The sequence below is a fragment of the Thermobia domestica genome, chromosome 9 (assembly GCF_964235325.1).
Source record: "Thermobia domestica chromosome 9, izTheDome1.hap1.1, whole genome shotgun sequence".
Classification (NCBI taxonomy): Eukaryota; Metazoa; Arthropoda; class Insecta; order Zygentoma; family Lepismatidae; genus Thermobia; species Thermobia domestica.
In genome coordinates, this window is record NC_137462.1 from 195,891,145 (window position 1) to 195,914,586 (window position 23,442).

Here is a 23,442-nt window from a genome sequence, read left to right on the forward strand (position 1 = left end):
CACTTTCTTCATTCCACCATTTCATTCATTACTCATTATCACCGTCTCCTTTAGCCTAACCGGCATAACCGTGGGACGTAAAACTCAAAGATTTCATTTTTTTCTAACGTGTGTCGCGAAATTTGAAAATTTAATGATAACTAGTTAAAATCGAAACAGACTGTACCAGTCAACACCTCCAGCGGTAGTAATAATGTTCAGTGCTATATAAAGTCGTTATAAAAATAATTGATTTCACTATTATAATTTTATTATTATTATTATTTATAATAAAAATATCAAACAAGTGTGTCGCAATGTCCTGGATGTTCGATAAAGTATGCCGTCAGTCAAAAAAGGGTTGAGAACCACTGACCTGGTCCATAGTGGATTGGTATGTATTATAGGGAACCAAAAAAGCACCTGAACGAAAAGGTCGGATATATATACGAGGCGTGTTTTTAAGTAAGAACCCTTGAAATTCAGCCTCTTCGACGTAGTGGTCAGCATCCCGTGGATGCACACTGTGTATCTACATTTGTTGGCAAGCCACAGACGCCATTACAGGAACATTTGAAAGTGTTTACGTTTGTTTGTGAGTAGTTAAAATGCCTCCGTCAACTAAAAGCTACGAGCTATGATTCGTTTTCTTAGTAATAAAGGCGTGAAAGCGGCTGGAATTCACCGCCAGATTAGAGAAGTGTATGGAGAAAACATCATGAGCGATAGAATGGTACGGGAATGGGTTTAGAGACTTTAAAGATGGCTGCACGAATGTTTATGATGAGGAACGAAGTGGGCAACTTTCTGTCATCATTGAAGACTTGGTGCAGGAAGTTGGAGAAAGGCGTGAACGAGAACAGACGTTTTAATATTTCGTCGTTACCTGATAAGTGACTACCACATCTTCCTGCATTTGAAAAGGCATCTGGGTGGTCAGTGTCAGGATGACGATGATGATGATGTCAAAATGATCGTGTTGCAGTGATTGTCAAATCAAGCGGCAGACAGCTATGATGATGGTATTCAAAAGCTTGTTGTAAAATACAATAACTGCCTTAATATTGGTACAAACTATGTAGAAAAGTAGATTAAGGTACAAGATTTCAAGTAACAATAAAATTGTTACGAAAAGTATATTTGTTTTCTTTTTATTCCAAAACGGTACTTACTAAAAAAACGCGCATCATGCGACAAAGTTTGGGAGTTGATTCCTGACACCAAGATAGGACAAAAAGTGTACACAAACCTGGGTGCACAAATGCTTCCTTTCGGGGTTATAGGCTGCCGAAAACATGAAGAAAATTAACTTCATACGCTATCCAAAAATACATGTTTCAGAATCCTACGAACTCACGCAACAATTTTTATATTAGGAGTTTAGCTACGGGAATATAATTTGAAGTACTCACCAACTACCTCTATAAAAATTGTTGCGGAAGTACCACCGGATTCTGAAATTTGGATAGGACAGATACTAGTTCCTAGTACCATAGTTTTCGTATAGGTAGTTCCTAGTACCTATAACTTTGAAACGAAGCATTTGTGTACCCAGGTTGGTTTAAATTGTCTTATCTTGGTGCCACGAATCACACATCCCAAATTTGAAACACCGTATATATATATATATATATATATATATATATATATATATATGTATATATATATATATATATATATATATATATATATATATATATATACACCACGTCACTGTTTCAAATTTGTTACCTGTATTTATTGATAATGAAGGATCGGCAAAAAGTTACATATGTTATTTTAATAGCAATTTGCAACCCTGATTGAATTAAATCAGACATATGGCAACACAGCATAAACCAGGGTGGATTGATTTAAATCAGTCTGATTTGAATCGAGATTTAAATCAAATTCCGAAATAAATTAATTACAAGTGAAAATAAGTAAAATCCAGCCTGTTGTGTTATTTCAATTATGGAAGATAATCATAATACAATAAGATGCAAATGTATTTTACAGCACAGTATGAAAACGAGTGTTTCATGCTGAGGATGATTAGGGAAAATCTCGTTTTGAACGGGTAACGGAGGAATTTCGCTTTCTTATCTTCGTAACATAAGGTTTTTAAATTGTTAACTATTCCAAGGAGAAAATCATCATGGACATTTAAGACGAAAATTCTTTTGTGTGCGTGTCTGTTCGTTTGTTCCCAGATAATAGGGGCGTATTTATAAAGGGGTCCGATTTCTTCTCCGAAACAAATCTTTTTTAGATTTTATAACTTTAGGCGAAATTTGCGTATTTTATATGTATTTCATGCCGCAAGTTAGTTCCATTTTTAAAAACTTTTTTTTAGGTATGCCCCTGCCAAATATGATGATGATTGAGTTGATTTTTGAGTTTAACGTCCCGTTCAGCAGTGAGGCTATATGCGACGTGGACCTACTGATTAACGTGGAATCCGAACCACATGAGCTCCCGCCGGCAATCGAACCCGGGTCTCCCACGCCAACCTGCCAAATATGAGTAAATATGAGTAACTTTTGTGGGATAAAAAGTATCATGTTGATAAACGTCACCGTACTTTTTCCTTAGTGCTTAAGAAACATTATTTGGGATTAGAGATGCAAAATACCCGGCTTTTTTGAATTTGTTTTACATAAAAGCCTGCTTTTTAGGGAAAACCCGGAAATTTTGGCTTTTTTCATTTTCATGATTTTTCTATCTAAATAGCTTTCTTATAGTATATTCTATAGTTAAACAAGATTTCATGACCTAAATGCCATATTTCCCTCTAGAATTCACCATCATAATGGATAGAGCACATGTTTTATGAATTAAACATTAAGTACGTAGTATTTGAGAGCAATTTTTGAGGCTATATAACTTTATTTTAACTTCTGAGTTAGCGACATCTTTTTCTTCTTTAGATAATTTCATTTTTATGTAGGTACCATCCAGGCATTTTCCTGGTAGGACTGAGGGAAACACTGGAAAACCCCAGTCAGGATGGTCGGCAGCGGGAATCGAACCCATGACCTGCCGAATGCGAAGCCAACGTTGTACCACTTGAGCCACTTGATATACGTAATGAGCAAAAAGAAGAAAATGTTATTTTTGAGAAGGCTACGGCGTCGAAACTTAAATTTGTTTTGTGCGTTTGTTCAGTAAATATCTTCCCGATGTGTTATTTGTTTGAACTCACACACAAGTACAATAAATTCTGAATGTCATGTAACGGTTTTTCCTTTTTTGTATTTTTAATTCACAATAAAAAATATTGCTTATAATTCATATGAAAGTTAAAACTTAACTGCAACTTATTATATAAATGGATTAATATTTTTGGGATTCATAATAAAATGTTAAGAATGTTTGAAATATGTTTTCGAAATTCATGTTTATTTTCGAGGTTTTGTATTATTGTCTGCATCCACTACTACTTAAATGAGTTTTTGTATTGTAGAGAAGCGAAACAAAACCTGCTTTATTAATTTTAAGCAGAATTAGGAAAAAAGCCTAAAATTTCCCTAGCAAAAAAGCGAAGCAGAAAAAACCGAGTCCCCCCCCCCAAAAAAAAAGATGACGGTTTTTCCGAACCCTTGCATCTCTATTTGGGATTGAAATAAGTTAACGACTGGCGATCAATTCAAAATTCAAGCCAGGGCCGCGGTGGCTCAGTGGTAGAGCGTTCACCTCTGGTGCTTAGGTTTCCGGGTTCGATCCCAGCCCCCGGCAAGTGAACTTTGTGGTGAACAAACACCGTGTGCGTGGGTTTTCTCGGGGTTCTCCCGTTTTCTCTCACTTTCTTCATTGCACCATTCCATTCATTACTCATCATCACCATATCCTTTGATGTTACACTCTGTTACGTGTACTGCTTGATTCTTTTTAGCAGGGTTGAAAAAAAAACGTTTTTTTAAAGAAAAACAAAAAGAACGTTTTTAATGTTTAAAACATGTTTTTTTGTTTAAAACGTTTAAAACAAAGTACTTGGTGGAATGAAGAAAGTGGGAGGAAACGGGAGAACCCCGAGAAAACCCACGCACACGGTGTTTGTCCACCCCAAAGTTCATTTGGCGGGGGCTGGGATCGAACCCGGGACCCAAAGCGCCAGGGGTGAACGCTCTACCACTGAGCCACCGCGGCCCCATTTAGCAAATGTATCTTCGGCATGGGATCCCGGGGAGATTCACATGCTACGTTAAACAGTCGAATGAATTACTTACTTGCTTCAGGAAAGATCAAAATTAAATACATACTTCAAGTTCAATGTGTCCTGGAAGCATTATGATGTCCTTATTTTGCAAGTTAATACGAGAAATGAAGTTACATATAACTAACATTTATTTAAGATTATGTAGGTTTTAAATCAGTCTTAATAAATATGTTTGTAATGGGTGTGTAACGAATGATTTTTACAGAGTCGATTAAAAAAATCAAATTGAAGAAATACGTAGAGCACTCTTGGCAACATCAATTGAAGAAGTCAATGGAAGAAGGGCCTATCCCACATTTTTTTTATCTCGAGAGAAATGCAGTTTAAATGTAAAAAAAAAAAAAAAAAATTAAGTAACGTATGTATTTTAGTTTGTAGGAGTAGATACAGAACACTATTGCATATACCACAATGCATTTAGTCCAATGAGTAACACTAGTTTACACTTCAGCCACAAAACTCATGTTTCATGGAGGAGTGGGATTCGCCCTTTTTCTACCAAGTCGTTCAATTGTTTCCTACTTGAATTCTTTGTGCTGAGTTAAAATTAAGTTCAAGAATTTTGTATGTAAAGCATATATCTGATATATGGTTATGCAATTCGTTGTTATTTTTCCTGTAGTATCTGTACCTGCCATCAGAATTTAAAGAATGTCTTTAAAATGAGAAATCACTAGAGGCCCCAGAGTTAGAAGAGCGACTCGCCTGGGATGAGGGAAAACTGTTTCGCTGCCATTGCGGATTTGACTTCTTTCTTATAGAACACTGTAGTTCAGAAAAATTAAATATGTCACTCTAACATTCCACGATTATGCCCTTAGGCTAAGGGTGACGACAATCAAGGCAAGTGAATGATGATGGAAAACTTGGTGGAATGAGAAAGTGGGAGTACCCCGAAAAACTCCATGGACACGATGTTCACCCCAAATTTACTTGGCCGGGGATCGAACCACACCACTGAAGTTAAGAAAAGACTCATATAATATTCCACGTGGTACTGTACGAGGCAAAAACATGAACATAACGTACAAGTAAAGAAATAATCACGAAAGATTTTGATATATAGGTGTGTAGAAAAATGGAGAATTAGATTAGTCAACGGGAAAACGAATGACGGAGTGTTATGAACAGTAGGGAAGAAAAGAACAATTTTAGCTATAATTTAAAAAGGAAGAGAAACTGGTTGGAACAGAAAGAACTGCATTGTGAGAGACGTTCCAGAAGGTATGTTTGCAGGAAAAAGAAGAAGCGGCGAAAAAGGCTGCAGTTGATGGACGGTATCACAACAGAAAATTTCAACGTGAAGACGAAGTGGTTTGGTGCAGACTGTGGTCCATGGAAGCTTCTCAGTTTGCGGAAACTCACTTGTCAATGATATTACTTATACTTAACAAAATCAGAAATATGATTGTGTCAGTTAACAAAATCACTCAAGTGAATAGCTGCATACCGGGTACTTTAAATGTAACATATATAGTCATTTTATACCAGTCTTCACAAAATTCTGCGTAACGCAACGGAACGCAAAAATGCAAAAAGTAACTGGTAAACATATGTCGATTGCAAACTAAGTAGTAGATTTTGTGTTGCGTTGATGCAAACCATTATGGAATGTGCCCGTAAGTATTCGTTTCTACATTCCTAACCCAGAATGTAAGCTACAGAGACCTTATTCTTTGGCCTGATTGCACAGTTAGTATTTTCAAAGAGACCACGACGAATAGTAAAGCAGAATATGCTTTGAAAGGCCATAATGTAAGATATTTTCTTTATAATCTCTTTGAACTGAAAATAACTCCAATTACTCGAACGTGTTCACACCATTTTCAATAATTTGTTGTTGAAAAGAGTGCATTGTTAAGAGACTATTATCACTGGACATTGCTTCCTCAAGTACTAACACACTTCAAATACTGAAACTAAAAAATGATCTTTGTTTGAAACCATATTTTATCTAACGTCCAATTACTGTTGGACCAAAATTGCTTAACACGAGGATGTTTCTGGCAAGGTCGCCAGCAATTGTTAATCAATGTTAAAAGCTTGCTTTCTTCCTGTACCGAATACATCTCGCCAAGACACACTGAAGGTAAGTTAAAAATTAGCAGAGAGAATATAGCTGTCTTTAATACAACCGTTTGGTTCTAATAATCCAGGCATCTCCCTGTCTCTCTTACAGGTAAGGCTTTCGGCCACAAAATCCTATCTTAGTATTGTATTAAGCATCAAGTGCGTGATATTGATTCAGACTGGTAGTTAGAAAGCACTATTACAGATTATTCAAATATTTCCTAAAGATTGTAGTAACATTCATTCTTTGCGGAAACATGTGTAATAACGAGGTTGAATTTACTACAATGGTAAAAGAGTTACAGTAATACATTGCAGATCTTTCACTAGACATTACAAATGATAGATGATGAAGAGTATAAACTATACAAAAATCATTATATAGAATTTATACGCTGGTTCTAGGAGTCCCTGATTCGACCTCAGACCACGTAAGTTTGCAATGAGTAACCTAGTGTCTGCTTGTTTTTTCGGGCTTACCCCCCTTTCACTGCTCAGTTCTTCAATAATGTTTTTTATTTATTAATCATCCATCTTCTATGGCACTTTAGTCTAAAGGCTTCATTTCAGCTTCTCTCACACCTATAATGAAAGTGTTGTCCCACCTAAGACAACTATCTAAGGAGACCAAATATGACTACGTGTGTATCATTAAGGCAGAGGAGCTCCCTCAAGCGGTAAGCGTATGCGCTTTTGACGTAGAAAACTCGGGTTCCATTTCCGGCGGGAGCTCATGTGGTTCGGAACTCACGTGAAGTTGTAGGTCCACGTCTCATATAGCCTCGCTACTAAAAGGAACGCTAAACTGAAAATCAAATCAAATGAAGGCAGTGATTTATCTATACAAACCCCTAGATTTTCTTATCCCCCTTAATTAGAGAAAGCAAATTCCACTTCCTATGGGAGAGTGCATATTACGAACTTCGTATGGGTAACCTAAATATAAATTTCTGTCAAGATAACCTCTATTAATGTAATAGAGTTTATAGTATAATTATCAGTAAAAATCATACCTCTTCTGTATTCGATCATCAATAATTTTGGAACGAACGACTAATTCGAAAAGGTTTCTTGACATACAGAAGACGTAATATTCAGAAACACAACACTACACTCTGGCTCTTTTGTTCCAGAAATAAAGAACTGAAATCTTTAATCGAAAGGAAACGGATGAAATGAAAGTAAATTACTGTGAAAACATTGGTGAAATGATTATTTGTGAGGAAACTGAAGAACCCATGGACAAGACGTTGATTACCTTCCAGAATTACTGAGATAAAATCACAATTTGGTGGGAAGTATGTAGTTTTGCTGTCAGTTTAGAATGACGAATATCCACAGATCATTACCAATTTAATGGGAACACCTAGAGTTGGAAATGCGTCAGATAGGTTAGGTGGTGACAGCAGCGTCGAGCTGCTGGTGGTGATTTGTTAAGGTTAATCGATGATTTTTTTTATTTCCAAAGAGGCCTTATTGTTTCCACTTGGTTGTGTGGTGCGAGCATAACGAAATTGGCAAATGTGTTGGCTGTCTTGCGAAGAACAGAGTCCAAGATGATGACGGCCCACAAAATTCACGACAAAATCATATCGCCGAAGAGAAACTGTGTAGAAGAAAACCCTCAGTGACAAGTCCTGCCAAGCAGTAAAGCAAATTGTCGCTTCGAGCTGCCGTACAAGTGACGGAGGAACTCAAGCAGCACCTCCTTAGAACCCGTGCCCACAATCATAATCAGTCACGAATTACATGATATAAACATACAGGGTCGGGTTACACGAGAGAATCTGCTAATAAAGGACCATCACGCTTTAGCACGATGTCAATTGTGCCACGGACATACAACATAGAACCTTGAAGATTTGAAACGTAATATGTTCAGATGAGTTATCGTTCACCTTATTTCTAACCACGGGCCGTGTTAATGTGTGCGAGACGCCCAAAACATGATCGAAAGTGTTCCCGCCAAATCGTGAAACAGCGCAGTTCTGTAATGCTGTGGAACACAATATCCTGGTTTTCAGTGAATTCTATGACAACGTTTAATGCTCGCGTTACTGCCTGTGATATGTCGCCATTTTAGGAGACCAAAGGTATCCTATGATCCAGATCTTGTTTTTGAGCAATTACAATGCGCCCTTCACACAGCTAGAGTTGTAGTGTGATTTTAGGACATGAAGTTGAATACCACTTCTGGCCCATTCAATCCAAGGACCTGAATATAATTGAACATTTATGGTCCGTTTTGAAGATTTTCACCTGTATCATCTCTAACGGAACTGAGTGATGGATTGCACGCTGAATGATACTGGTATAATCAATCAGGACCGTAGCTTGGGGAAGTCAGGGGAGGGGGGCGTTCAGCTCTCCTGAAACTTTCAGTTCTTTGCTGATATGTAGCCGCCCAAAAACGGTCTCGGCTCTCGCTATCTTAGTGTTCTGGCTATGAGCTTGGGTGTAATATTCCATTTATCACCATTCACCTCTGTGACTCCATTTCACGTCGTACCAGAGCTGTTAATTTGATGTAACGACAAATAAATAGATAAGTTGGTAACACTTTTTCGGGTGTTTCCATTGAACTGATAAGTATCTGTACAACTGTGAAGAGTGACTTTGAGATGGATGATATTGGTAATATATTGTTACATTTTTCAATTGTTTTTTAGAAGTACTTATTGCAGTATAATTATTTATGACATACAAAATTTTACATCACCTCAGGAATGCAACTGGTAGGTTTGACATCGGAAAGTAACTTAGGACTTTTAAAGTGATTGTATAATTTCTTCTCTGTACATGTCCTAAGTAAACGTATTTTCAAATGGATAGCTCGTCCAATATGAAGAATACTGTAAATTAGAATCAGTGCACGAACTGTATAATATTTACATCTATGATTAACAATATACACAATACAAATCTTATATCACCTATCACACTTTGTATTTTCAAATCCTACGATAAATAAACATCTAGATGATTAGGATGAGCGATCCATGTAGCTCTATAATGGAAGAATCTGATTCCTCCAGCACACTATACAGTATATTATGTGAGTAACTGTTTCATCATCATTCATTTGAAGGTATCATGGCCTTTTCTAACTTATCCGCATTATTATTATTATTATTATTATTATTATTATTATTATACTGAAAGGAGTATTCCAGTGTCCATATTTAACAAACCCAGTGCGTTAACTAAACTGAAACTAAGTGCAAGCACAAACAATGAAATTTTAGCCCGTTAATGAATTGTTTCTTGATAATCTACCAGAAAAATATGTTTTCTCCTGAACTCCTATAATATTTTCTTTAGATAGCAGTGATATGTACCAGAAACTGGATCATAGTTGTTCGAAATATGCTTATCACTTAAGCAGTTGTCGGTTGCATTCAGATAGAAAGGGTGGCTAGTGTCCAGCAACTTTTGTATATAAATTACAAACTACTGTACTATATAATTTGGATCTTATTATTCTTCAGATTCGTGCACTAATGGGTCTCAGAATTATTCTCATACTACTAACTCTACTCTGCATGATGGACGTAGTATTTCCTACTCTTTTGTGTTCAACCTGTCGATATACATCTTCAGACAGAATTTGGAGAGCTTGCTGCAAGATATATACGTCTTGCTGTACTCGTAGGCGTCACTTCTAAATGTACAGCACGTAAGTATATTTACCAAAACATTACTCAAATGAAGTATAAATACTGGGATAAGGAAAATGTCTTTAGTTCTGAGAGACTTACCTTTTTATTTCTAAAATTAGAGAAACACAAAGAAACGTTTCTTTCAAAATGATACTACATTACAATACACAATTATAGTTACTACAAGCCCTCTATTGATTTAAGTATAAAACATCAAGTAAATATATATCAATTTTCAATACCAATTTCAAATGCCGAGCTCCTGGTGGCTATATGGTTAGCGTACACGACTTCAATGTGAGAGACCTGTGTTCGATTCCCGATGAGAGTTCACATGTCTCGGTTCCCAAGTTATAGGTCCACATTTCATATAGTTTCGGTCCTGAAAGGAATGGTACACTCCACACCAAACAACCAATTTCAGATGTCTCAAAATATGCTCTTTTGATAGAACTAACTATGAAGAGGATAACGAGCTCGTTCGTGGCTAAGCGATTAGCGTACGCGCCTTTTGCGTGGGAGATCCGGGTTCGATTCCCGACGGGAACTCATGTGGTTCAGATCCACGTTAATCAGCGGGTTCCGTCTCATATAGCCTCGCTGCTGCAAGGGACGTTAAACTCAAAATCAACGTCATGAAGAGATTACCACATATACAAACATCATAATTATATAAGGGTCGTTCAAGGTTGATCGGGATTTTCGTATGTAAATAATCAATGAATAGCCGGATCATTATGAAACTTGCAGGTAACTTTATGTATTCCTTCTCGAGTAACTAGCGCCCGGCATGACGTATTTGGCGCATACGCAGCAGCTGCAGCAAACATGGCGGCAAGCAGTGTATCTGCGACTGTGGAGCACCGGTGTGTAATCAAATTTCTTGTGAAGGAGAAAGTTAAACCAGCTGAGATTTTCAGAAGGTTGCAAGCACAGTATGGTAAACAAACGATGTCACGAACAAGAGTGTACGAATGGTGTGAACAGTTTAGCGAAGGACGGGAGCTGGTGACAAATGAAGCGCATTCACCCGACTGCAATAACACCAGTGAATATCGCACGTGTTGAGCAAATGATTCTTGAGAACCGGCGAGTAACAGTGCGGGATATTGCTGCGGAGGTGAATACCAGTGTCGGGAGTGTTGAGACAATCATTCACGACCACTTACGCTTCCGCAAAATCTGTGGGTTCCCCGCCAGCTGACATTTGATCAGAAGTGGACACGCATGACAGTCTGTGAACAGCTTCTGAATCGATTTTTAGCCAAAGGTAATGAATTGTTGCAATCCATCATCACGTGTGATGAAACATGGTTGCACAATTCAAGCCCAGAAACTAAAAGAAGCAACATGGAGTGGCGGCATAAAGGATCCCCGCCGCCCAAGAAAAGCATTACTCCACGTTCTTGAGTGGTGCTGTACGAAATCCATTCGCAAGAAAAGACCTGGAATGTTGTCTGGAAATGTCATTTTTCTCCATGACAATGCCTGCCCTCACACGGCCAATGTGACAACAACAACTTTGGCCGAAACGCGCTGGAAAGTTCTGCCCCATCCCCTCTACAGTCCAGATTTAACCCCCAGTAATTATCATTTGTTTGCATCCCTTAAAGACTATCTGGGAGGGAAGAAATTCACGACAGATGAAGCACTGCGGAACGATGTCCTCCAGTGGCTACGACAACAACCAAGTTCTTTCTACGCCAAAGGAATCAGGGAGCTCCACAATGATGGCAACGGTGCCTCGACGTGCATGGGGAATACTTTGAAAAGCTGACATAGTTTGGTGGTTCTTGTGCTATCTGTTTCCTCTGAAGAAATAAAAGTCCCGGCCAACCTTGAACGATCCTTGTACATGCCCATGCGTAGCTAATACCTTCATCTGCTTAAAATATACGAACAGTTTAATTTTTCTCCATAAATATGTATTAACAAACCAACTAATGCAGTAGTATTCTATTAAACAAAAACGAAAATTTGTAGGATATATAATACAGTTATAAGATAATTTCAAAGGTACCGTATATACCTTTTGCATATATATTTACAAACGTCATGAAATATCAAATGTATATACGAGTAAAAGGCGTTAGGATTTTTATATCAAGAAACACTTTCTACAAAATAAAATGTTATTTATGTACAAAATTTTCCGATACAGATCTTTAAAAATACTAAATTCTGTTTCTTTCTTCTTTTCGAAATCTCATAACTTTGATCCTAATCATCTGTAATTCGTTATCATGATATTAAGACTTTTTCCAACACCACGGTACTTTGGATGTTCATTCCCTACCGTCCTTGGTTATGATGTTACTATTACAGAAGCGCTTACAAGTTTTGCGGAAGCATGTCGGATGTTTGCGCCGCTAAAGCAACCTTAAATTGCAAAACTGACTCACAAGAATGGTCTTGTTGATTTTCGTTTTATATCTTTCGTTTTTATTATAACCGCAAGACTCCTTAGCCTCTGTCATGCTCCTAATAATTCAGTCCGGCTAATAAGCTGTGATTAGCTGCGTTGCCTCTTATCTGATGTAGCAATATGTCGTTAACGTGAAGGCAATTTGCAGACGAGCCGAAGGCTTGGGAGGGACAACTAGTGCAATTTAGAATATGGATTAAGTTGAGTGTGAAAATATCTCGATATTAGACTAGCAATACAATTGAACCAGTATTATAATAAGCTGTGAAACTAGAGATACCAGCTTTTCTTTTTTTGTACACTGAAAATAACAGTTTTATATTACTTGACCCACACTAAAACGCACGTCCTGTAGGCAGTGGAGAAATGGACGATGCTACTCGGGGGTTTCCGCTCCTTGTCCCTCTAACTATTGTCACTGTGAAACTTTCTCTCAGGTCTTTCTGCTGGAGGAATAGGAGGAGAAAAAGACTCATAAAATGCTTCGTGTGGAGTGTTGTACAGTATGGGGCGGAAACGTGGACATTACGTAAAAGTGATGAAAAACAACTGGAAGCCATCAAAATGTGGGTGTGGAGAAGAATGTAAAGAATTAGTTCGGTGGAGCGAAAAACGAATGATAGAATGTTAGAAATGGTGGGGAAGAAAAGAACATTTTTAGATATTGGTAAGAGGAGGAAGAGAAACTGGTTAAGACATTGCTTAAAGAAATTGTATCATGAGGAACGTTCTAGAAGGTATGGTGGCGGGAAAGAGAGGGAGGGGCGAAGGAGACTATAATTAATGGATGATATAAAAACAGAAAGATCGTACGTAAAGACGAAGAGGTTTGCGGAGGACCGTGGAGCATGGAAGCTTCTCAGTTGCTGCAAGTGACCTGCCAGTAAGGGCAGAATACCTATGATGAAGATGATTTCTGCTGGAAGGCAGGTTCTAGCCCAATTGTTCTTATGTAGCTAGATAGAGGCCCTTAAGTCAGAAGTTCCCTTCCTCTGTGGTTCAAAAAGGGCTATGGCAAGCAGGAAATTAAGGGCTCGATTAGAAAAATAAGTAAGAATTTAGATTCGAATATTAAGTATACAATGATTACAAGGATATTTGGATTACGGCTTCATTACACGGATGTTCTCCTGCATACATAAATTATTCCTTCAACATAAAATACCCTGATTTCTTATATCCAGAACCTTCATAGATGCATCTCTTGTATTGACTCAAATAAGCCGGGCTCACATTGGACTAGTCTCTCTCCCTCTCCATATATATATATATATATATATATATATATATATATATATATATATATATATATATATATATATATATATATATATATAACCCGTTTCCTCCCAGTTTCTTCATTCATTATCTCATCATCACCGTCTTCTTTAGCCTAGCCGGCATAACTGTGGCACGTAAAACTCAAAGGTGTCATTTTTTTCATTTCCAACTGGCCGATGTACGACATGGGAGCATGCTTTCACAATCACAACACTCAGAGAACAAGTTGATTATTAATAGAGAACATGAGGGAATGGAATAGCATAAAACAAGTGTTGGAAATGTATGGTTAGTCATATCTCCACGAAGGGCCGCGGTGACTCAGTGGTAGAGCGTTCACATCTGTTGCGTGGGGTCCCAGGTTCGATCCCAGCTCCCGCCAAGTGAACTTTGTGGTAGACAAACACCGTGTGGATGGGTTTTCTCGGGGTTCTCCCGTTTCCTCCCACTTTCTTCTTTTTACCATTTCACTCATTTCTCATAATCACAGTTTCTTTTAGCCTAGCCGGCATAATCGTGGGACGTAAAACTTAAGGATTTCATATCTCCACGAAAAGTGTATCCAGGGCTGTTTTTCTGCCATTACTGTCCTTTATCAAAGTTAAAGTCCTTATCTACTCTTTGTTCTCTCTGTGTGATTTACTGAGAATGGAAGCAGTAATTTTTGACATTACACGGTGTCCTGTTGAAAATGACTGTTGTATATTATATACAAAATAGACAAATTAGAATAGGATAGAGCACAATGTTCCCGCGAGATAAAGAAATTACTCATCCTAACTGAGTACCACATCTAGTGCTGCTCTCTGTCTCCACTTCATACAGATATTCCCACTCTGATTTAAATTATGTTGAAAAATATTCTCCTTTTTAAAAGAACATTTCATTATTTGGTAGAAGATAGCCATATGTCTTGTGAAGTTATTGGCTATACACCATCACCTCATGTCTGTTTCATTTAGATGTAAAACATATGTGTACATTGACGGGATAGTAATGAAATTTGTTATATCAATTAGGGGTGCGCACGAGACGAGTCGAGACAGGATTTTCCTGACAAAATTCGAGTCGAGACACAGCTCTTCCGATAGTAAAATATGCATTTTTCGAGTCGGGACATCACTTTTACAGCACATTTTCGAGACGAGATAAACCGCAAATCTTGTCTCGTGCGCATCCCTAATATCAATGCATTTACACTTATAAGTGACTACACCACTTCATGTGGAAAAAAAAAACTGTCCGCTACATGTTACAGTAAACATTTACTTTAATAGAATAATTTATAAGCAAATGTGACTTTCAAACAGAAATGGTTTGCATTAAAGAAGAAAAGAAAGAAAGAAAGAAAGAAAGAGACAGAAAGATGTCTGTAAAATTTATTTGTGGATTGGAGAACCTGAGGTATCAGAATAATAATGTATTGGTTCCCAATCGGTATCTTGCGACAAACTGATGAGTCGCGAATTTTTAGAATTTAAAAATCGTGGAACATTTAACAATTAATTAAATCAATTTTGTGACAGACTGTACAAGTCAACGTGTGCAGCAGCAGCAACAATGCTCAGTATTACATAGAGTCACTACGTGATAGAAAACTTTTAGGCTCATACTATTATAATTTATATTATTTTTAACAAACTCAAACAAGATAGTGTGTCGCGAAGTCATGAAAATTCAGTAAAATGTCGTTCGTCAAAAAGGGTTGGGAACCACTGGCATAACGCACAGAAGTACACTAGCTCTTGGATTTATAAAACATACCATATTAATGTGTTCCTCGATATAATCTTTAATCTTGTATATAATCAATAGAAATAAATTTATGTTAAGTTTAAATATTTACAGAATAATTATATTTACAGGGTTTTCTGAATAGCAACCGGGAATGCACTATACCTTTACTCCACACCCTTAGATATCAAGTGGTTGTTTACCTTCTTCTGCATAATATGATAGATGTAACTAATTGAGCAATAAACAGAAATATAGATTAAAAGAATAAAAGAACAAGTAACAAATACCGAATATACGAGTGGATAAAACGAAAATTAACCATATAATCCAGCGTTTCCCAACCGGTGTGCCGCGAATAGACCGCTGGTGTGCCGCGAGGAAATCGAAACAAAATTATTAATTCTATAGCAACCAAATTGCAAGACATAGGGAAAAATATATATATTTTTGTATTTCTCATTACTATGAATTTCTACCATGGAAAAATTACTGTAATTGTAGGCTCTAATATATTATTCTACATCTATTACTGAATAGCAGACAGTATTTCGGCTCGTACACATTTCCACGGTTAGCTGCTATGTTACACTTCAATTGAGAGTCACACTAACACCGAGAAATGGAAGCACTTGTACGGTATGCGTCAAGTGAACGTTTGTAGAACACTCATTCGCACGTGAATGACAGAACAACACTTTGTTCAACAGGTGTGTTTTGACTTCGACGCTCGCAAGCTGTGTAATTGCAATAATATGCACCGGTTTTCGTTAAAACAGCAAAGTTAAAAGTACAAGACATTTGTTTGTTCGTTCGTTATTTAGTGATCTTCGTTCTTAGTGAAAGGTTGGATGCAGTTTTCGAAAAAGAAAGCATGCTTTATAAATTTGAGTCCTATATTTCATTGCAATTGTTTTCTATTTTAAAACTAGAATAATAAAAAAAAAGCACAATGAATTAGCATAGGGGAAAAACCAGTGATCGAGCTTTCATCTCTGTGAGATCAGTAATCACATACAAAAAATACCATGGTATTTTATATTTGCAAATAATAATAACACCAATAATATCTATGAGTATGCCGCGAGAATTCAAGTTACGCCCGTAGTGTGCCGCAAGTTGAAAAGGGTTGGGAAACGCTGATATAATCGAACTTTTACACGAATCAAAAGCATAACAAGTAATCACCCTCCTTCCTTTATAATATAATGAGATGTTCAAGAACCTTTTATAATTTGTTATTTTTCTTCTTTTCAGATGCACGACTCCTTCTTTACGCACATCAGAATTCTGATCATAGTACTTTATCTTCTCTGCATCACGGATTATGCGCTTTCCAACATAGCTTGTGGTACATGCCGATACATGTCTAATGAATACAGCAAAAAAATGTGTTGCAGAATGTTTGCACGTTGCTGTCAATTTGTATAGATTAACGGTAAGTTGCATCTTGTGAATATTTTAGACGTAACATGCTGTCATTTTGATACCTAAAATTATTTATAGTTATTACCATTATTTTAAAAATATTTCAATTGATTATACTCTCAGCAAAATAAGGAGGAAAATCATCCTAGATTTAAGTGCATGTTACTAAGGAATACTGTAAATTAATACTATCAATCTGAATACATGACATTCTAAGCACCAATTATCCACATGAAATCACTTTAGAAATAAATTTTAAAATAACTATATTTTTCAAATTGCCTTTTAATTCAACTTCTCGTAAACTTCTTTGAGAAGAAAGGAAAATGAGAAGAAACTATTAACTATTTAAAGAAAATTTATAAAATTACTTTGTTATGGTGAGTGTAATGCATGTTTATTGGTGGATCATCAATTATTACACATATACAAACTAAATTATTTCTATTTTTTTCTTTTTCTACAGGCGATATTCTACGGAAGATGGTCAGCTCTCTATATTCTTGAGAATTATGTAATCAGAAATATATTGAACTTTTATGAGTAAATATTGATATTAGGAAAGGTAGAATGATGTACAAAAATTTACTACATTCTGTGAAGGAGAAAGTGTATCTACAAACAAATATATAATTTAAAATGTTATATACATTTTTTATAGTCAAGCAACCCGTATATGACTATGACCTAAACGCAACAAGCAATCCATACCTTAACTAACGTATACAAGTAAATTTATCTCAGTATATTAAAGCATCAAATACGCTCCTTGTCATCTTCGTCCGCACTTTCGTTCTCTCCATCGCTATTATCCTGAAAAGCCTCCTCATCGAAAAATGGGATTTTTACATCATGAACTTTTTACATAAACTTGTTCTTCGGAAACTGGTACGACTAATATAGAAGTCACGAATTTTGTGATTTGTAACCAAGAAACATTCAGACTTGTGACTCACTAGACCCGGAGACAACGAAACATTGTCATACACATGGAGATTGTGTGAGGCTGCTAATGCAATTATGTTTCTTCTTTCTCTTCCTTCTTACTGAGTTCAACATTTTCTTACTGTCTTGTTGCGTGCTAAGTGTACCATAGCATTGCACTGAAAGATAACTACAAGGTCTATCAGAATATAAGTGCGTGAGAATCATAGAAACGAAAAGCTACACGGTTTTCTTACGAGAGATCGTCAAAATTTAATCGAACCTGTGAAACATGGCGTGTACAATATAAGAGATCCCACTGGGGATCTTTTCTTTAGTATGGGAAAACGAATAAATAGGAAATTATATTTTAAGTATTCAAAACATGGTACCTGGGTTAAGAAATGTCAAACCGGAAATTAAGCACATGAAGATTCGAGCTTGAGACGTGGATATATTTAATTCACTATAGAATTCTATAGTAATAATATAGAGCGGGTATTTCGGGTGCTTTCGGGTTGATGGATCTGAGAAGCGAGACCCAAGTAATCTGTGCCATTACAGGTATGAACACCCCGAGAATTTGCTTAAATATCTTAAAAACAACAGACTCTTATGGTTGTTGTTCCTACATCAAGTGCTTTAAAGTGAATGTACAAAATATGCATTTGTCTTATTACAACATGAAGAAATAAAAGGATTTCTGTAGTGTTGGGAAAGGATATTTCTCCTTATTCATTGACACAATATATATACAGTTGTACAACAAGTTGCGAATTATCGTACGAAATGGCTGCCAAAATTGTTGATGTGAGGCAAAATATGAAAACATTAAATTTGTTTATTTGGACTTCTATTTCTTTGATCTTCAAGTGTGAAACATAAAGACTGCTAACAAAAGAACAAACGTTGGTTAAGGTCGAAATATCTCATTTCGAGAAGCACGCGTAGCACACTTATGTTGTAACGAAATGACAGTTTAATTTAATTCACAATAACACAATAAGAAGAGGGAAGATTACCAAAATATGTCGTCTATTCCGCTGACCGAAAATTGAGTGCCAGAACAGAAATATACGAGGTTTTGTTCTTACGGTAGCAGGCGTATAATACCTTAAAACACGAATACTAAGCATACAGCCACAATAGAGTTCCCAGGAAAATTTTAAACAAATAAAGATGAAATGGACGATCTAATTTAAATTATTCTTTTCTGCTGCTTTCCACATTAAACTATCTTTCGCATATTTTTTTCTATCTTTAAGTCCTTCCTTAATATTATTATTATTATTAATAATAATAATAATAATAATAATAATTATTATTATTATTATTATTATTATTATTATTATTACTTCCGATATCAGCCAGCACTTCCTACAGAACGATTATGTATGCACTTGAAGTTAACCTTAGAAGTAAATTTGCACAACTTCGAGGATAAGGCAAGGCGAAAATTTGAGACATTAGAAAGGGCCATGGAGATAAGATTCACCAAACATTATTCGTTGCATCAAATGAAAATGAAATGAAATCTCTAGATTAACATTTCGTAGTTCAGACTTGTTTGCGAAAAGAAAGTACATAATACAGACGAAAAAAAATGGTGAATGGATTAGGGATGGCCAGAACCGGTTCTTGGTGGAACCGGTTTTCGGGTCTGAACGGATTCGGTCTCAGAAGATCCGGTTCCGGAATCGGTTCTTCGGATCCAGGTCTGGAACCGGTTCCGCTGGAACCGAAACTTTGTGACCATCCCTACGCTAAACACGAGCTGCTGGCAGGCTGTGAACAGTATGCTAAATGAAATGGTGGAAGCGACAGGCAGGCGCCCAGGCGGCGGCAGCTTGTCTCATTTGGCTAAATAAACTAGGTAACTGTCAAACTCATTGGCTAAAGAGGCAAAGTGGCCAACTCATTTGGCTAAACACCCACTGATGGACCATTTTTTTCTGGGGGCACAAGCGGGTCTGGGCGGGGAGGGCACAAGCGCATGGTCCTTTTTGCAGTGTTTTGAAGGTGAACTTAGTCCCTCCTTTACGGGTCCTTTGGGGGTTTTCGGATCCAGATCTGGAACCGGTTCCTAAGATTCGGTTCTGGAACCGGGTTTTCAGGTCCAGGTCTGGAACCGGGTTTTCGGATCCAGGTCCGGAACCGGTTCTTAAAACCGGATCTCTGAGAACCGGTTCCACCGGAACCGGAATTTTGTGGCCATCCCTAGAATAGATATAATAGGAGAAACGGGAGAAGACCCCGTACGAAAGGCCAAAGACACGATAATGGTATCCATCATAAACTCTAATCGACCCAACGACTTTTAAATGAGAGTCGAATACTTTGTCACTAATGGTTTTCAAATCCACATGTAAAACATATAGACCAGGCCCGTATTTATGTATTGTGCATCCCTGTGCTCTAAATAATTTGCCGCCCTCCGAAAACGACCTATATTAGAGTTGAATTCACAGTTTCTGGTGTCGCTGAAATGAATAGTGACAGTTTTAATCCAATTCAACTTCAAGGTCATACCTCACTTCCCAGGGAGGTGGCGAAATTTTAAACGTAATCGAAAACGACAGATATTAGTGTTGAATTCATAGTTTTCGAGGTCACTGAGTTTAATGGTATCAGTTTTCATGATGTTCAAGTTCATCCTCACCTCCTAGGATGGGGGGTGGGAGAGGATGACATTTTAAAAATAATCAGATAAGCTACCTAATTAGTAAGTACTGTAATTAGAGCGAATTAAACACATGTTTTCTCGCGCTTGCGCGGGACTCTGCAGGTTGCTAGTTTTAAATATTACTTTATTGTGAATCTTAAAAGGAAATAAAAAAATTTGCCGCCCTGTGCTCAAGCACAGAATAGCACTTACCTAAATACGGGCCTGATGTGGACATGCATAATGTTCATATGGAGTAAGGAAAATTTAACTTGGTTCACCCAAATGGTTATTTTTATCATTATTAATGAACTACTTGCTACAAGTGTTGTCTACAAGACGAGAAATTTTTCCCTTCGAAAATGAGACGAGGGGTACATTTTTAAAATTAGAGACGAGTCAAGAAATTTCACGTGTCTTGTGAGAAACAATAGTTTACCCAAGTCTTATCCTAGATCTCAAACACTGTTTTAGTGTTACATAACTCATAGTATAAAAAACTATAAATTGATAAAGTGATTGCAAGAACGTAACGAGTATTTATCAACATTTGAAAATAGGTACGAGATCATTGCACAATATACTTCAATAATAAATAATGTTTAAATGATGGTATACCACACCCTTCGTGACGCGGAAGGATTCTGGAAAATGCTAGATGATATCAAGAGAAAAAAACAAGGTACAAATTTTGAACATAAATTTACAAAACGAGATAAGGAAAGCTTTTCCAGAATGGAAACAAAATTAAGAAGAATTCTTCGAAAATTATATACAGTAATTATGAACTATATGCATGTTAACAAGTTAGTTTTTTTCGTTTTATTACAAATATAATAGTATAATATTTAAAAGAATGTAATGGAGAAATCTTTTGAAATTGTCACCGTTTGACCACTATAAATTTTATCCTAATGTAGAACAACTCATTGTTATGTGTTTTTGTTAGTCTCTCTCTTACATGTCTTGCTTATCAGTCGAACGTATGCTTATTTAAGCATATACATAGGTTAGATCAGCCATTTTCAAATGGTGTGCCGATACGGAACCACTGGTGTGCTATAGTGATGGAATGACAGTTTGTGATGCGTGATTCGAAATATCCATGATCCACTAGACCCGGTGATCCCGACAGAGCCATGATCGGGAGTGAACTGGAATGACTCAGTCTGACCCATGACTCGGTACGAACCCGAGATGAAACATCGTCATGGACGTGGGAAGTATCGATAAGACTGCTAATTAAATTCTAACAAACATACGTAATTCTGTCCTCTGTATACTGGCTAAATTTATAATTTTGTTTCTCGCTTGTTGCTTGCATCTGTGTGTGCCGAAACATTACACTGTAAGATAATTACACGTTTTATCATAGTATAAACATGTAATAATCATTGAAAAGATAGACTACATGTTTTATTATGAAGGATCGTCGAAGTTGAATCAAGCAAACCAGTAAAACCACTGAGCCCAAAATGTATTTTGTTAAATCTTTTTGCATAGTCTGTTCAAAAACCAAAATATTATTTTTCATGTAAATTATTCATTGTACCTTTGGAAAATTCATGATTACTAATAAAATTCCAACTGACCAAAGCAGCATATATATTTTAAGATTATATATTTGTGTTACAGTTTCAAATATATTATTTTTCAATATGGAAAGACGAATTCAGGTGGAATTATATTTGAAATAGTGAAAATATGGTATCATAATTAAGCAATGTCAAACCGGGAATCAAAAAAATGAATATCCGAGCTCGATTAGTGAACATAATTAAATCAATGATATAAAATTTTGCTGTAATACTGCAAATCTGTTATTTCGGCTGCTTCCGGGTCAGGCTGGGTCTGAAAATCGAGATCCAGACCAGGATGACCCGGTTTCCCATTCCATCACTGATGTGCCGGGAGAAATTTAACGCTTACTAGAAAAGTTTACTATAAAGGTAACCAACAATGTTCTGTCGCTTTTTCACCTACCACCTTCCAACATCGATATGTCACCTAAGACGTACCTGGAACATCAAAAATAGTCCCCATCAGCATCGACGACAATCTGACAATGTTCTGAAAGGCCATGGATTCCATCGCGGTAGAACTTGGTGTTTTGTCATCGTCCTTAAACTTGTTAAACCACCGCTGCACTGTCCGCGTATTCACAATAACCTCACCAAAGACCTGGTATATCTTCCACCCCGCTGCAGCGGCATCTGACCCCAGTTCGAACTCGTACAGCATACACGCCCTTATGACGCACTCTGGAAATCCCATGTTTACTCTGTCCTTACGCAATTTCTCGATGCAACTGAACTGCCACAAGCAGGTAGTAGGTTGGATATACCCACACCAACAACTGAAATTCGCCTTATCTCCATTCACATTCAACTCACGGTGTGGGCCAATTGAACACAGACCTCCACAAAAAGCGACAGAACTTTCTTGGTTACATTTATATTTATATTCTTTAATGTAGTACGAAAACAAATGTTATTTGATATTCAGGCAGCTGCAGTTGCGTAGATAATGTTCCTGATGATCGAAAATACAAAGTAACCTGACATTAGCATCTAATTTTTTATAGAGGTGCCATAGAATTTTAAATTACTAGGTTAGAATGACAAAAACTGATGAAGACTGAAAAGCGCTGGATCATGTCGAATAAATACCTGTTGGTCAGATTAGAACGTTTTAATTCTTTTTTTCCAAAATCACTTCTATATGAGTATTCCTGACCTCGAGCCCCATTTGATTTATCCTACCCACAAACGGTAAATTCATCCAACCTGTGGCTGATTTCTGTTTTCATTATTCAACGTGGGTTTACTTTAGAATTCTAGGATTCCGAGAATCGAGTCACTGCTGTTCGCATTTGGTATGTGTGGCCCTCGATTCGATTTCCAGCAAACGCCTTGACTTCGTTACCTTCAGGTTAAGATTAGCAATTGCCATAGTGTCTTCTTACCATTTCGAAGGAGCAAAGTACGTATGTTTTTTGCCTCCAAATGTTCTTTCTTAAAGGATAAATAAAAAAATTGCTAGTAGAAAATATGTCACAGTGCTATAATGAAAAAAAAAATGA

The 23,442-nt window shown here is 36.9% G+C and overlaps 1 protein-coding gene across 8 annotated transcripts in view; it reads right to left on the reverse strand.

Moving 5' to 3' along the window:
• The window catches only part of LOC145660520 (serologically defined colon cancer antigen 8 homolog), a 540,216-nt gene that overhangs the window by 124,217 nt on the left and 392,557 nt on the right, over positions 1 to 23,442 (reverse strand). The gene's annotated exons all lie outside the window — the stretch shown is intronic.